Source organism: Schistocerca cancellata, unplaced genomic scaffold, assembly GCF_023864275.1.
Source record: "Schistocerca cancellata isolate TAMUIC-IGC-003103 unplaced genomic scaffold, iqSchCanc2.1 HiC_scaffold_749, whole genome shotgun sequence".
Lineage (NCBI taxonomy): Eukaryota > Metazoa > Arthropoda > Insecta > Orthoptera > Acrididae > Schistocerca > Schistocerca cancellata.
Window position 1 is genome coordinate 172,229 of NW_026046760.1, and position 11,428 is coordinate 183,656.

Genomic DNA, 11,428 nt, shown 5'->3' on the forward strand with positions numbered 1-11,428 from the left:
AGAGATGTTGCATAGTTAATTAAACGGTACGCGACGCAGACAACGCTTTTCCAAGTGTCGCACGTCACGCAGCAGAGTGGCGCAGTGGAAGCGTGCTGGGCCCATAACCCAGAGGTCCGTGGATCGAAACCACGCTCTGCTAAAATTATTCTTTTTCTTGGGTGCTTCGAGCTCGATCATTAAGCCTGGGGTGCGCTGACTCAGCGTCAACAGCAAACCCTGTAAGTTCTGAAACGACGACGACGTCGTGTGGAGAATACGAGAAACACTTCCTAAGACGCAGAGTTTCTTACGATTCTGCAGCAACTACATTTCTCGATCACAACGTTAATGTCTTTTCGGGCCACACGTGCAACTTTCGCGATATAAAAATCGCACCTCCCCGGCGGGGAATCGAACCCCGGTCTCCCGCGTGACAGGCGGGGATACTAACCACTATACTACCGAGGAATACGCAATCGGTACGCACAACGCACGCACACTTATGCTTCTCAAGTAGGTGATTCATCTCAAATCTAGCGTCCCGATGCTTTCAGAGTCAGCTGCTACGAAATAAAAGTATGCCCCAGGTGAGGCTCGAACTCACAACCCCGGCATTGCTTACGGCTACTGCCTTATAAGTACCGTGCGCTAACCAATTGCGCCACTGGGGCTACAGCAGGGTGCTTTCAGTTAGCGGTATTTGCTTTGCTGCCAACCTGTTGTGGCTACAGACCCATCATACGACCGTCACCTGCGGCCATACTGCGACTTTAGCACCTGGCTACGGATGCTTCATACGATTCTTGCTTCATATGCTACACTTACAAGCATATCAACCGCTTGTCATCACCGAAAAATTGCAGAAAAACGCGCGCCTTGCCTTCTGCTACCTGTCCAACAGCGAGGGCAGATGTGTGGCAAGCTCTAAGCTATGCAGGCGCACCGTGGCCGAGCAGCTGGAAGAGAGATGCCTTCCTTGGCAGCTCCCTGCAGAGTGCGGAAGACCAGAGTGGCCGCGCCGCCGTTGTCAGTGGACGACACGCAGTTGCCGAGCCACGGAGAACACGTTGCTCTGCGATGTGTACCCGCCTCATATGACGAAAGGCGACCAGTGGCCCTGTGGCGCAACGGATAACGCGTCTGACTACGGATCAGAAGATTCCAGGTTCGAATCCTGGCAGGGTCGGCATTTTGTTAGTTGCGGGCGCGTAGCTAGGCAGTGCATTCGAATGTTTCCACCTGCGTGGAGTGCAATGTCAATCCTGAGCATCTCGCAGCTGCATCTCGAGACGATCGTGGTAAATATCGCTTCGTGCAAGCGTCAGCGTAGCGTCAGTCGAGCAAAGTCGAGACAAGTCAAGCTGAGAGATGTTGCATAGTTAATTAAACGGTACGCGACGCAGACAACGCTTTTCTAAGTGTCGCACGTCACGCAGCAGAGTGGCGCAGTGGAAGCGTGCTGGGCCCATAACCCAGAGGTCCGTGGATCGAAACCACGCTCTGCTAAAATTATTCTTTTTCTTGGGTGCTTCGAGCTCGATCATTAAGCCTGGGGTGCGCTGACTCAGCGTCAACAGCAAACCCTGTAAGTTCTGAAACGACGACGACGTCGTGTGGAGAATACGAGAAACACTTCCTAAGACGCAGAGTTTCTTACGATTCTGCAGCAACTACATTTCTCGATCACAACGTTAATGTCTTTTCGGGCCACACGTGCAACTTTCGCGATATAAAAATAGCACGTCCCCGGCGGGGAATCGAACCCCGGTCTCCCGCGTGACAGGCGGGGATACTAACCAATATACTACCGAGGAATACGCAATCGGTACGCACAACGCACGCACACTTATGCTTCTCAAGTAGGTGATTCATCTCAAATCTAGCGTCCCGATGCTTTCAGAGTCAGCTGCTACGAAATAAAAGTATGCCCCAGGTGAGGCTCGAACTCACAACCCCGGCATTGCTCACGGCTACTGCCTTATAAGTACCGTGCGCTAACCAATTGCGCCACTGGGGCTACAGCAGGGTGCTTTCAGTTAGCGGTATTTGCTTTGCTGCCAACCTGTTGTGGCTACAGACCCATCATACGACCGTCACCTGCGGCCATACTGCGACTTTAGCACCTGGCTACGGATGCTTCATACGATTCTTGCTTCATATGCTACACTTACAAGCATATCAACCGCTTGTCATCACCGAAAAATTGCAGAAAAACGCGCGCCTTGCCTTCTGCTACCTGTCCAACAGCGAGGGCAGATGTGTGGCAAGCTCTAAGCTATGCAGGCGCACCGTGGCCGAGCAGCTGGAGGAGAGATGCCTTCCTTGGCAGCTCCCTGCAGAGTGCGGAAGACCAGAGTGGCCGCGCCGCCGTTGTCAGTGGACGACACGCAGTTGCCGAGCCACGGAGAACACGTTGCTCTGCGATGTGTACCCGCCTCATATGACGAAAGGCGACCAGTGGCCCTGTGGCGCAACGGATAACGCGTCTGACTACGGATCAGAAGATTCCAGGTTCGAATCCTGGCAGGGTCGGCATTTTGTTAGTTGCGGGCGCGTAGCTAGGCAGTGCATTCGAATGTTTCCACCTGCGTGGAGTGCAATGTCAATCCTGAGCATCTCGCAGCTGTATCTCGAGACGATCGTGGTAAATATCGCTTCGTGCAAGCGTCAGCGTAGCGTCAGTCGAGCAAAGTCGAGACAAGTCAAGCTGAGAGATGTTGCATAGTTAATTAAACGGTACGCGACGCAGACAACGCTTTTCCAAGTGTCGCACGTCACGCAGCAGAGTGGCGCAGTGGAAGCGTGCTGGGCCCATAACCCAGAGGTCCGTGGATCGAAACCACGCTCTGCTAAAATTATTCTTTTTCTTGGGTGCTTCGAGCTCGATCATTAAGCCTGGGGTGCGCTGACTCAGCGTCAACAGCAAACCCTGTAAGTTCTGAAACGACGACGACGTCGTGTGGAGAATACGAGAAACACTTCCTAAGACGCAGAGTTTCTTACGATTCTGCAGCAACTACATTTCTCGATCACAACGTTAATGTCTTTTCGGGCCACACGTGCAACTTTCGCGATATAAAAATCGCACCTCCCCGGCGGGGAATCGAACCCCGGTCTCCCGCGTGACAGGCGGGGATACTAACCACTATACTACCGAGGGATACGCAATCGGTACGCACAACGCACGCACACTTATGGTTCTCAAGTAGGTGATTCATCTCAAATCTAGCGTCCCGATGCTTTCAGAGTCAGCTGCTACGAAATAAAAGTATGCCCCAGGTGAGGCTCGAACTCACAACCCCGGCATTGCTCACGGCTACTGCCTTATAAGTACCGTGCGCTAACCAATTGCGCCACTGGGGCTACAGCAGGGTGCTTTCAGTTAGCGGTATTTGCTTTGCTGCCAACCTGTTGTGGCTACAGACCCATCATACGACCGTCACCTGCGGCCATACTGCGACTTTAGCACCTGGCTACGGATGCTTCATACGATTCTTGCTTCATATGCTACACTTACAAGCATATCAACCGCTTGTCATCACCGAAAAATTGCAGAAAAACGCGCGCCTTGCCTTCTGCTACCTGTCCAACAGCGAGGGCAGATGTGTGGCAAGCTCTAAGCAATGCAGGCGCACCGTGGCCGAGCAGCTGGAGGAGAGATGCCTTCCTTGGCAGCTCCCTGCAGAGTGCGGAAGACCAGAGTGGCCGCGCCGCCGTTGTCAGTGGACGACACGCAGTTGCCGAGCCACGGAGAACACGTTGCTCTGCGATGTGTACCCGCCTCATATGACGAAAGGCGACCAGTGGCCCTGTGGCGCAACGGATAACGCGTCTGACTACGGATCAGAAGATTCCAGGTTCGAATCCTGGCAGGGTCGGCATTTTGTTAGTTGCGGGCGCGTAGCTAGGCAGTGCATTCGAATGTTTCCACCTGCGTGGAGTGCAATGTCAATCCTGAGCATCTCGCAGCTGCATCTCGAGACGATCGTGGTAAATATCGCTTCGTGCAAGCGTCAGCGTAGCGTCAGTCGAGCAAAGTCGAGACAAGTCAAGCTGAGAGATGTTGCACAGTTAATTAAACGGTACGCGACGCAGACAACGCTTTTCCAAGTGTCGCACGTCACGCAGCAGAGTGGCGCAGTGGAAGCGTGCTGGGCCCATAACCCAGAGGTCCGTGGATCGAAACCACGCTCTGCTAAAATTATTCTTTTTCTTGGGTGCTTCGAGCTCGATCATTAAGCCTGGGGTGCGCTGACTCAGCGTCAACAGCAAACCCTGTAAGTTCTGAAACGACGACGACGTCGTGTGGAGAATACGAGAAACACTTCCTAAGACGCAGAGTTTCTTACGATTCTGCAGCAACTACATTTCTCGATCACAACGTTAATGTCTTTTCGGGCCACACGTGCAACTTTCGCGATATAAAAATCGCACCTCCCCGGCGGGGAATCGAACCCCGGTCTCCCGCGTGACAGGCGGGGATACTAACCACTATACTACCGAGGAATACGCAATCGGTACGCACAACGCACGCACACTTATGGTTCTCAAGTAGGTGATTCATCTCAAATCTAGCGTCCCGATGCTTTCAGAGTCAGCTGCTACGAAATAAAAGTATGCCCCAGGTGAGGCTCGAACTCACAACCCCGGCATTGCTCACGGCTACTGCCTTATAAGTACCGTGCGCTAACCAATTGCGCCACTGGGGCTACAGCAGGGTGCTTTCAGTTAGCGGTATTTGCTTTGCTGCCAACCTGTTGTGGCTACAGACCCATCATACGACCGTCACCTGCGGCCATACTGCGACTTTAGCACCTGGCTACGGATGCTTCATACGATTCTTGCTTCATATGCTACACTTACAAGCATATCAACCGCTTGTCATCACCGAAAAATTGCAGAAAAACGCGCGCCTTGCCTTCTGCTACCTGTCCAACAGCGAGGGCAGATGTGTGGCAAGCTCTAAGCAATGCAGGCGCACCGTGGCCGAGCAGCTGGAGGAGAGATGCCTTCCTTGGCAGCTCCCTGCAGAGTGCGGAAGACCAGAGTGGCCGCGCCGCCGTTGTCAGTGGACGACACGCAGTTGCCGAGCCACGGAGAACACGTTGCTCTGCGATGTGTACCCGCCTCATATGACGAAAGGCGACCAGTGGCCCTGTGGCGCAACGGATAACGCGTCTGACTACGGATCAGAAGATTCCAGGTTCGAATCCTGGCAGGGTCGGCATTTTGTTAGTTGCGGGCGCGTAGCTAGGCAGTGCATTCGAATGTTTCCACCTGCGTGGAGTGCAATGTCAATCCTGAGCATCTCGCAGCTGCATCTCGAGACGATCGTGGTAAATATCGCTTCGTGCAAGCGTCATCGTAGCGTCAGTCGAGCAAAGTCGAGACAAGTCAAGCTGAGAGATGTTGCACAGTTAATTAAACGGTACGCGACGCAGACAACGCTTTTCCAAGTGTCGCACGTCACGCAGCAGAGTGGCGCAGTGGAAGCGTGCTGGGCCCATAACCCAGAGGTCCGTGGATCGAAACCACGCTCTGCTAAAATTATTCTTTTTCTTGGGTGCTTCGAGCTCGATCATTAAGCCTGGGGTGCGCTGACTCAGCGTCAACAGCAAACCCTGTAAGTTCTGAAACGACGACGACGTCGTGTGGAGAATACGAGAAACACTTCCTAAGACGCAGAGTTTCTTACGATTCTGCAGCAACTACATTTCTCGATCACAACGTTAATGTCTTTTCGGGCCACACGTGCAACTTTCGCGATATAAAAATCGCACCTCCCCGGCGGGGAATCGAACCCCGGTCTCCCGCGTGACAGGCGGGGATACTAACCACTATACTACCGAGGAATACGCAATCGGTACGCACAACGCACGCACACTTATGCTTCTCAAGTAGGTGATTCATCTCAAATCTAGCGTCCCGATGCTTTCAGAGTCAGCTGCTACGAAATAAAAGTATGCCCCAGGTGAGGCTCGAACTCACAACCCCGGCATTGCTCACGGCTACTGCCTTATAAGTACCGTGCGCTAACCAATTGCGCCACTGGGGCTACAGCAGGGTGCTTTCAGTTAGCGGTATTTGCTTTGCTGCCAACCTGTTGTGGCTACAGACCCATCATACGACCGTCACCTGCGGCCATACTGCGACTTTAGCACCTGGCTACGGATGCTTCATACGATTCTTGCTTCATATGCTACACTTACAAGCATATCAACCGCTTGTCATCACCGAAAAATTGCAGAAAAACGCGCGCCTTGCCTTCTGCTACCTGTCCAACAGCGAGGGCAGATGTGTGGCAAGCTCTAAGCAATGCAGGCGCACCGTGGCCGAGCAGCTGGAGGAGAGATGCCTTCCTTGGCAGCTCCCTGCAGAGTGCGGAAGACCAGAGTGGCCGCGCCGCCGTTGTCAGTGGACGACACGCAGTTGCCGAGCCACGGAGAACACGTTGCTCTGCGATGTGTACCCGCCTCATATGACGAAAGGCGACCAGTGGCCCTGTGGCGCAACGGATAACGCGTCTGACTACGGATCAGAAGATTCCAGGTTCGAATCCTGGCAGGGTCGGCATTTTGTTAGTTGCGGGCGCGTAGCTAGGCAGTGCATTCGAATGTTTCCACCTGCGTGGAGTGCAATGTCAATCCTGAGCATCTCGCAGCTGCATCTCGAGACGATCGTGGTAAATATCGCTTCGTGCAAGCGTCAGCGTAGCGTCAGTCGAGCAAAGTCGAGACAAGTCAAGCTGAGAAATGTTGCACAGTTAATTAAACGGTACGCGACACAGACAACGCTTTTCCAAGTGTCGCACGTCACGCAGCAGAGTGGCGCAGTGGAAGCGTGCTGGGCCCATAACCCAGAGGTCCGTGGATCGAAACCACGCTCTGCTAAAATTATTCTTTTTCTTGGGTGCTTCGAGCTCGATCATTAAGCCTGGGGTGCGCTGACTCAGCGTCAACAGCAAACCCTGTAAGTTCTGAAACGACGACGACGTCGTGTGGAGAATACGAGAAACACTTCCTAAGACGCAGAGTTTCTTACGATTCTGCAGCAACTACATTTCTCGATCACAACGTTAATGTCTTTTCGGGCCACACGTGCAACTTTCGCGATATAAAAATCGCACCTCCCCGGCGGGGAATCGAACCCCGGTCTCCCGCGTGACAGGCGGGGATACTAACCACTATACTACCGAGGAATACGCAATCGGTACGCACAACGCACGCACACTTATGCTTCTCAAGTAGGTGATTCATCTCAAATCTAGCGTCCCGATGCTTTCAGAGTCAGCTGCTACGAAATAAAAGTATGCCCCAGGTGAGGCTCGAACTCACAACCCCGGCATTGCTCACGGCTACTGCCTTATAAGTACCGTGCGCTAACCAATTGCGCCACTGGGGCTACAGCAGGGTGCTTTCAGTTAGCGGTATTTGCTTTGCTGCCAACCTGTTGTGGCTACAGACCCATCATACGACCGTCACCTGCGGCCATACTGCGACTTTAGCACCTGGCTACGGATGCTTCATACGATTCTTGCTTCATATGCTACACTTACAAGCATATCAACCGCTTGTCATCACCGAAAAATTGCAGAAAAACGCGCGCCTTGCCTTCTGCTACCTGTCCAACAGCGAGGGCAGATGTGTGGCAAGCTCTAAGCTATGCAGGCGCACCGTGGCCGAGCAGCTGGAGGAGAGATGCCTTCCTTGGCAGCTCCCTGCAGAGTGCGGAAGACCAGAGTGGCCGCGCCGCCGTTGTCAGTGGACGACACGCAGTTGCCGAGCCACGGAGAACACGTTGCTCTGCGATGTGTACCCGCCTCATATGACGAAAGGCGACCAGTGGCCCTGTGGCGCAACGGATAACGCGTCTGACTACGGATCAGAAGATTCCAGGTTCGAATCCTGGCAGGGTCGGCATTTTGTTAGTTGCGGGCGCGTAGCTAGGCAGTGCATTCGAATGTTTCCACCTGCGTGGAGTGCAATGTCAATCCTGAGCATCTCGCAGCTGCATCTCGAGACGATCGTGGTAAATATCGCTTCGTGCAAGCGTCAGCGTAGCGTCAGTCGAGCAAAGTCGAGACAAGTCAAGCTGAGAGATGTTGCACAGTTAATTAAACGGTACGCGACGCAGACAACGCTTTTCCAAGTGTCGCACGTCACGCAGCAGAGTGGCGCAGTGGAAGCGTGCTGGGCCCATAACCCAGAGGTCCGTGGATCGAAACCACGCTCTGCTAAAATTATTCTTTTTCTTGGGTGCTTCGAGCTCGATCATTAAGCCTGGGGTGCGCTGACTCAGCGTCAACAGCAAACCCTGTAAGTTCTGAAACGACGACGACGTCGTGTGGAGAATACGAGAAACACTTCCTAAGACGCAGAGTTTCTTACGATTCTGCAGCAACTACATTTCTCGATCACAACGTTAATGTCTTTTCGGGCCACACGTGCAACTTTCGCGATATAAAAATCGCACCTCCCCGGCGGGGAATCGAACCCCGGTCTCCCGCGTGACAGGCGGGGATACTAACCACTATACTACCGAGGAATACGCAATCGGTACGCACAACGCACGCACACTTATGCTTCTCAAGTAGGTGATTCATCTCAAATCTAGCGTCCCGATGCTTTCAGAGTCAGCTGCTACGAAATAAAAGTATGCCCCAGGTGAGGCTCGAACTCACAACCCCGGCATTGCTCACGGCTACTGCCTTATAAGTACCGTGCGCTAACCAATTGCGCCACTGGGGCTACAGCAGGGTGCTTTCAGTTAGCGGTATTTGCTTTGCTGCCAACCTGTTGTGGCTACAGACCCATCATACGACCGTCACCTGCGGCCATACTGCGACTTTAGCACCTGGCTACGGATGCTTCATACGATTCTTGCTTCATATGCTACACTTACAAGCATATCAACCGCTTGTCATCACCGAAAAATTGCAGAAAAACGCGCGCCTTGCCTTCTGCTACCTGTCCAACAGCGAGGGCAGATGTGTGGCAAGCTCTAAGCTATGCAGGCGCACCGTGGCCGAGCAGCTGGAGGAGAGATGCCTTCCTTGGCAGCTCCCTGCAGAGTGCGGAAGACCAGAGTGGCCGCGCCGCCGTTGTCAGTGGACGACACGCAGTTGCCGAGCCACGGAGAACACGTTGCTCTGCGATGTGTACCCGCCTCATATGACGAAAGGCGACCAGTGGCCCTGTGGCGCAACGGATAACGCGTCTGACTACGGATCAGAAGATTCCAGGTTCGAATCCTGGCAGGGTCGGCATTTTGTTAGTTGCGGGCGCGTAGCTAGGCAGTGCATTCGAATGTTTCCACCTGCGTGGAGTGCAATGTCAATCCTGAGCATCTCGCAGCTGCATCTCGAGACGATCGTGGTAAATATCGCTTCGTGCAAGCGTCAGCGTAGCGTCAGTCGAGCAAAGTCGAGACAAGTCAAGCTGAGAGATGTTGCACAGTTAATTAAACGGTACGCGACGCAGACAACGCTTTTCCAAGTGTCGCACGTCACGCAGCAGAGTGGCGCAGTGGAAGCGTGCTGGGCCCATAACCCAGAGGTCCGTGGATCGAAACCACGCTCTGCTAAAATTATTCTTTTTCTTGGGTGCTTCGAGCTCGATCATTAAGCCTGGGGTGCGCTGACTCAGCGTCAACAGCAAACCCTGTAAGTTCTGAAACGACGACGACGTCGTGTGGAGAATACGAGAAACACTTCCTAAGACGCAGAGTTTCTTACGATTCTGCAGCAACTACATTTCTCGATCACAACGTTAATGTCTTTTCGGGCCACACGTGCAACTTTCGCGATATAAAAATCGCACCTCCCCGGCGGGGAATCGAACCCCGGTCTCCCGCGTGACAGGCGGGGATACTAACCACTATACTACCGAGGAATACGCAATCGGTACGCACAACGCACGCACACTTATGCTTCTCAAGTAGGTGATTCATCTCAAATCTAGCGTCCCGATGCTTTCAGAGTCAGCTGCTACGAAATAAAAGTATGCCCCAGGTGAGGCTCGAACTCACAACCCCGGCATTGCTCACGGCTACTGCCTTATAAGTACCGTGCGCTAACCAATTGCGCCACTGGGGCTACAGCAGGGTGCTTTCAGTTAGCGGTATTTGCTTTGCTGCCAACCTGTTGTGGCTACAGACCCATCATACGACCGTCACCTGCGGCCATACTGCGACTTTAGCACCTGGCTACGGATGCTTCATACGATTCTTGCTTCATATGCTACACTTACAAGCATATCAACCGCTTGTCATCACCGAAAAATTGCAGAAAAACGCGCGCCTTGCCTTCTGCTACCTGTCCAACAGCGAGGGCAGATGTGTGGCAAGCTCTAAGCTATGCAGGCGCACCGTGGCCGAGCAGCTGGAGGAGAGATGCCTTCCTTGGCAGCTCCCTGCAGAGTGCGGAAGACCAGAGTGGCCGCGCCGCCGTTGTCAGTGGACGACACGCAGTTGCCGAGCCACGGAGAACACGTTGCTCTGCGATGTGTACCCGCCTCATATGACGAAAGGCGACCAGTGGCCCTGTGGCGCAACGGATAACGCGTCTGACTACGGATCAGAAGATTCCAGGTTCGAATCCTGGCAGGGTCGGCATTTTGTTAGTTGCGGGCGCGTAGCTAGGCAGTGCATTCGAATGTTTCCACCTGCGTGGAGTGCAATGTCAATCCTGAGCATCTCGCAGCTGCATCTCGAGACGATCGTGGTAAATATCGCTTCGTGCAAGCGTCAGCGTAGCGTCAGTCGAGCAAAGTCGAGACAAGTCAAGCTGAGAGATGTTGCATAGTTAATTAAACGGTACGCGACGCAGACAACGCTTTTCCAAGTGTCGCACGTCACGCAGCAGAGTGGCGCAGTGGAAGCGTGCTGGGCCCATAACCCAGAGGTCCGTGGATCGAAACCACGCTCTGCTAAAATTATTCTTTTTCTTGGGTGCTTCGAGCTCGATCATTAAGCCTGGGGTGCGCTGACTCAGCGTCAACAGCAAACCCTGTAAGTTCTGAAACGACGACGACGTCGTGTGGAGAATACGAGAAACACTTCCTAAGACGCAGAGTTTCTTACGATTCTGCAGCAACTACATTTCTCGATCACAACGTTAATGTCTTTTCGGGCCACACGTGCAACTTTCGCGATATAAAAATCGCACCTCCCCGGCGGGGAATCGAACCCCGGTCTCCCGCGTGACAGGCGGGGATACTAACCACTATACTACCGAGGAATACGCAATCGGTACGCACAACGCACGCACACTTATGCTTCTCAAGTAGGTGATTCATCTCAAATCTAGCGTCCCGATGCTTTCAGAGTCAGCTGCTACGAAATAAAAGTATGCCCCAGGTGAGGCTCGAACTCACAACCCCGGCATTGCTTACGGCTACTGCCTTATAAGTACCGTGCGCTAACCAATTGCGCCACTGGGGCTACAGCA

At 53.3% G+C, this 11,428-nt stretch overlaps 35 non-coding genes across 35 annotated transcripts; 17 read left to right on the forward strand and 18 right to left on the reverse strand.

Annotated features, from left to right (window-relative positions):
* The first annotated feature begins 70 nt into the window (after positions 1–70).
* Positions 71–142, forward strand: Trnam-cau (transfer RNA methionine (anticodon CAU)). Its single transcript has one exon. It is a non-coding gene; the product is annotated as a tRNA-Met (tRNA).
* A 236-nt stretch (positions 143–378) lies between these two features.
* On the reverse strand, positions 379–450 carry Trnad-guc (transfer RNA aspartic acid (anticodon GUC)). Its single transcript has one exon. It is a non-coding gene; the product is annotated as a tRNA-Asp (tRNA).
* A 111-nt stretch (positions 451–561) lies between these two features.
* Positions 562–653, reverse strand: Trnai-uau (transfer RNA isoleucine (anticodon UAU)). The gene is given in 2 exon segments: positions 562–597; positions 616–653. It is a non-coding gene; the product is annotated as a tRNA-Ile (tRNA).
* A 442-nt stretch (positions 654–1,095) lies between these two features.
* On the forward strand, positions 1,096–1,168 carry Trnar-acg (transfer RNA arginine (anticodon ACG)). The gene has a single exon. It is a non-coding gene; the product is annotated as a tRNA-Arg (tRNA).
* A 248-nt stretch (positions 1,169–1,416) lies between these two features.
* On the forward strand, positions 1,417–1,488 carry Trnam-cau (transfer RNA methionine (anticodon CAU)). The gene has a single exon. It is a non-coding gene; the product is annotated as a tRNA-Met (tRNA).
* Positions 1,489–1,724: 236 nt separating this feature from the next.
* On the reverse strand, positions 1,725–1,796 carry Trnad-guc (transfer RNA aspartic acid (anticodon GUC)). Its single transcript has one exon. It is a non-coding gene; the product is annotated as a tRNA-Asp (tRNA).
* Positions 1,797–1,907: 111 nt separating this feature from the next.
* On the reverse strand, positions 1,908–1,999 carry Trnai-uau (transfer RNA isoleucine (anticodon UAU)). Its single transcript is given in 2 exon segments — positions 1,908–1,943; positions 1,962–1,999. It is a non-coding gene; the product is annotated as a tRNA-Ile (tRNA).
* A 442-nt stretch (positions 2,000–2,441) lies between these two features.
* On the forward strand, positions 2,442–2,514 carry Trnar-acg (transfer RNA arginine (anticodon ACG)). Its single transcript has one exon. It is a non-coding gene; the product is annotated as a tRNA-Arg (tRNA).
* A 248-nt stretch (positions 2,515–2,762) lies between these two features.
* Trnam-cau (transfer RNA methionine (anticodon CAU)) lies at positions 2,763–2,834 on the forward strand. The gene has a single exon. It is a non-coding gene; the product is annotated as a tRNA-Met (tRNA).
* Positions 2,835–3,070: 236 nt separating this feature from the next.
* On the reverse strand, positions 3,071–3,143 carry Trnad-guc (transfer RNA aspartic acid (anticodon GUC)). Its single transcript has one exon. It is a non-coding gene; the product is annotated as a tRNA-Asp (tRNA).
* Positions 3,144–3,253: 110 nt separating this feature from the next.
* Trnai-uau (transfer RNA isoleucine (anticodon UAU)) lies at positions 3,254–3,345 on the reverse strand. The gene is given in 2 exon segments: positions 3,254–3,289; positions 3,308–3,345. It is a non-coding gene; the product is annotated as a tRNA-Ile (tRNA).
* Positions 3,346–3,787: 442 nt separating this feature from the next.
* On the forward strand, positions 3,788–3,860 carry Trnar-acg (transfer RNA arginine (anticodon ACG)). Its single transcript has one exon. It is a non-coding gene; the product is annotated as a tRNA-Arg (tRNA).
* Positions 3,861–4,108: 248 nt separating this feature from the next.
* Positions 4,109–4,180, forward strand: Trnam-cau (transfer RNA methionine (anticodon CAU)). Its single transcript has one exon. It is a non-coding gene; the product is annotated as a tRNA-Met (tRNA).
* A 236-nt stretch (positions 4,181–4,416) lies between these two features.
* On the reverse strand, positions 4,417–4,488 carry Trnad-guc (transfer RNA aspartic acid (anticodon GUC)). The gene has a single exon. It is a non-coding gene; the product is annotated as a tRNA-Asp (tRNA).
* A 111-nt stretch (positions 4,489–4,599) lies between these two features.
* On the reverse strand, positions 4,600–4,691 carry Trnai-uau (transfer RNA isoleucine (anticodon UAU)). Its single transcript is given in 2 exon segments — positions 4,600–4,635; positions 4,654–4,691. It is a non-coding gene; the product is annotated as a tRNA-Ile (tRNA).
* Positions 4,692–5,133: 442 nt separating this feature from the next.
* On the forward strand, positions 5,134–5,206 carry Trnar-acg (transfer RNA arginine (anticodon ACG)). Its single transcript has one exon. It is a non-coding gene; the product is annotated as a tRNA-Arg (tRNA).
* A 248-nt stretch (positions 5,207–5,454) lies between these two features.
* Trnam-cau (transfer RNA methionine (anticodon CAU)) lies at positions 5,455–5,526 on the forward strand. Its single transcript has one exon. It is a non-coding gene; the product is annotated as a tRNA-Met (tRNA).
* A 236-nt stretch (positions 5,527–5,762) lies between these two features.
* On the reverse strand, positions 5,763–5,834 carry Trnad-guc (transfer RNA aspartic acid (anticodon GUC)). The gene has a single exon. It is a non-coding gene; the product is annotated as a tRNA-Asp (tRNA).
* A 111-nt stretch (positions 5,835–5,945) lies between these two features.
* Positions 5,946–6,037, reverse strand: Trnai-uau (transfer RNA isoleucine (anticodon UAU)). Its single transcript is given in 2 exon segments — positions 5,946–5,981; positions 6,000–6,037. It is a non-coding gene; the product is annotated as a tRNA-Ile (tRNA).
* Positions 6,038–6,479: 442 nt separating this feature from the next.
* Trnar-acg (transfer RNA arginine (anticodon ACG)) lies at positions 6,480–6,552 on the forward strand. Its single transcript has one exon. It is a non-coding gene; the product is annotated as a tRNA-Arg (tRNA).
* A 248-nt stretch (positions 6,553–6,800) lies between these two features.
* Trnam-cau (transfer RNA methionine (anticodon CAU)) lies at positions 6,801–6,872 on the forward strand. Its single transcript has one exon. It is a non-coding gene; the product is annotated as a tRNA-Met (tRNA).
* Positions 6,873–7,108: 236 nt separating this feature from the next.
* Positions 7,109–7,180, reverse strand: Trnad-guc (transfer RNA aspartic acid (anticodon GUC)). The gene has a single exon. It is a non-coding gene; the product is annotated as a tRNA-Asp (tRNA).
* Positions 7,181–7,291: 111 nt separating this feature from the next.
* On the reverse strand, positions 7,292–7,383 carry Trnai-uau (transfer RNA isoleucine (anticodon UAU)). The gene is given in 2 exon segments: positions 7,292–7,327; positions 7,346–7,383. It is a non-coding gene; the product is annotated as a tRNA-Ile (tRNA).
* A 442-nt stretch (positions 7,384–7,825) lies between these two features.
* Positions 7,826–7,898, forward strand: Trnar-acg (transfer RNA arginine (anticodon ACG)). Its single transcript has one exon. It is a non-coding gene; the product is annotated as a tRNA-Arg (tRNA).
* A 248-nt stretch (positions 7,899–8,146) lies between these two features.
* On the forward strand, positions 8,147–8,218 carry Trnam-cau (transfer RNA methionine (anticodon CAU)). The gene has a single exon. It is a non-coding gene; the product is annotated as a tRNA-Met (tRNA).
* Positions 8,219–8,454: 236 nt separating this feature from the next.
* On the reverse strand, positions 8,455–8,526 carry Trnad-guc (transfer RNA aspartic acid (anticodon GUC)). Its single transcript has one exon. It is a non-coding gene; the product is annotated as a tRNA-Asp (tRNA).
* A 111-nt stretch (positions 8,527–8,637) lies between these two features.
* On the reverse strand, positions 8,638–8,729 carry Trnai-uau (transfer RNA isoleucine (anticodon UAU)). The gene is given in 2 exon segments: positions 8,638–8,673; positions 8,692–8,729. It is a non-coding gene; the product is annotated as a tRNA-Ile (tRNA).
* A 442-nt stretch (positions 8,730–9,171) lies between these two features.
* Positions 9,172–9,244, forward strand: Trnar-acg (transfer RNA arginine (anticodon ACG)). The gene has a single exon. It is a non-coding gene; the product is annotated as a tRNA-Arg (tRNA).
* Positions 9,245–9,492: 248 nt separating this feature from the next.
* Trnam-cau (transfer RNA methionine (anticodon CAU)) lies at positions 9,493–9,564 on the forward strand. Its single transcript has one exon. It is a non-coding gene; the product is annotated as a tRNA-Met (tRNA).
* A 236-nt stretch (positions 9,565–9,800) lies between these two features.
* On the reverse strand, positions 9,801–9,872 carry Trnad-guc (transfer RNA aspartic acid (anticodon GUC)). The gene has a single exon. It is a non-coding gene; the product is annotated as a tRNA-Asp (tRNA).
* Positions 9,873–9,983: 111 nt separating this feature from the next.
* On the reverse strand, positions 9,984–10,075 carry Trnai-uau (transfer RNA isoleucine (anticodon UAU)). The gene is given in 2 exon segments: positions 9,984–10,019; positions 10,038–10,075. It is a non-coding gene; the product is annotated as a tRNA-Ile (tRNA).
* Positions 10,076–10,517: 442 nt separating this feature from the next.
* Trnar-acg (transfer RNA arginine (anticodon ACG)) lies at positions 10,518–10,590 on the forward strand. The gene has a single exon. It is a non-coding gene; the product is annotated as a tRNA-Arg (tRNA).
* Positions 10,591–10,838: 248 nt separating this feature from the next.
* Trnam-cau (transfer RNA methionine (anticodon CAU)) lies at positions 10,839–10,910 on the forward strand. Its single transcript has one exon. It is a non-coding gene; the product is annotated as a tRNA-Met (tRNA).
* Positions 10,911–11,146: 236 nt separating this feature from the next.
* On the reverse strand, positions 11,147–11,218 carry Trnad-guc (transfer RNA aspartic acid (anticodon GUC)). The gene has a single exon. It is a non-coding gene; the product is annotated as a tRNA-Asp (tRNA).
* A 111-nt stretch (positions 11,219–11,329) lies between these two features.
* On the reverse strand, positions 11,330–11,421 carry Trnai-uau (transfer RNA isoleucine (anticodon UAU)). The gene is given in 2 exon segments: positions 11,330–11,365; positions 11,384–11,421. It is a non-coding gene; the product is annotated as a tRNA-Ile (tRNA).
* Positions 11,422–11,428: the final 7 nt, after the last annotated feature.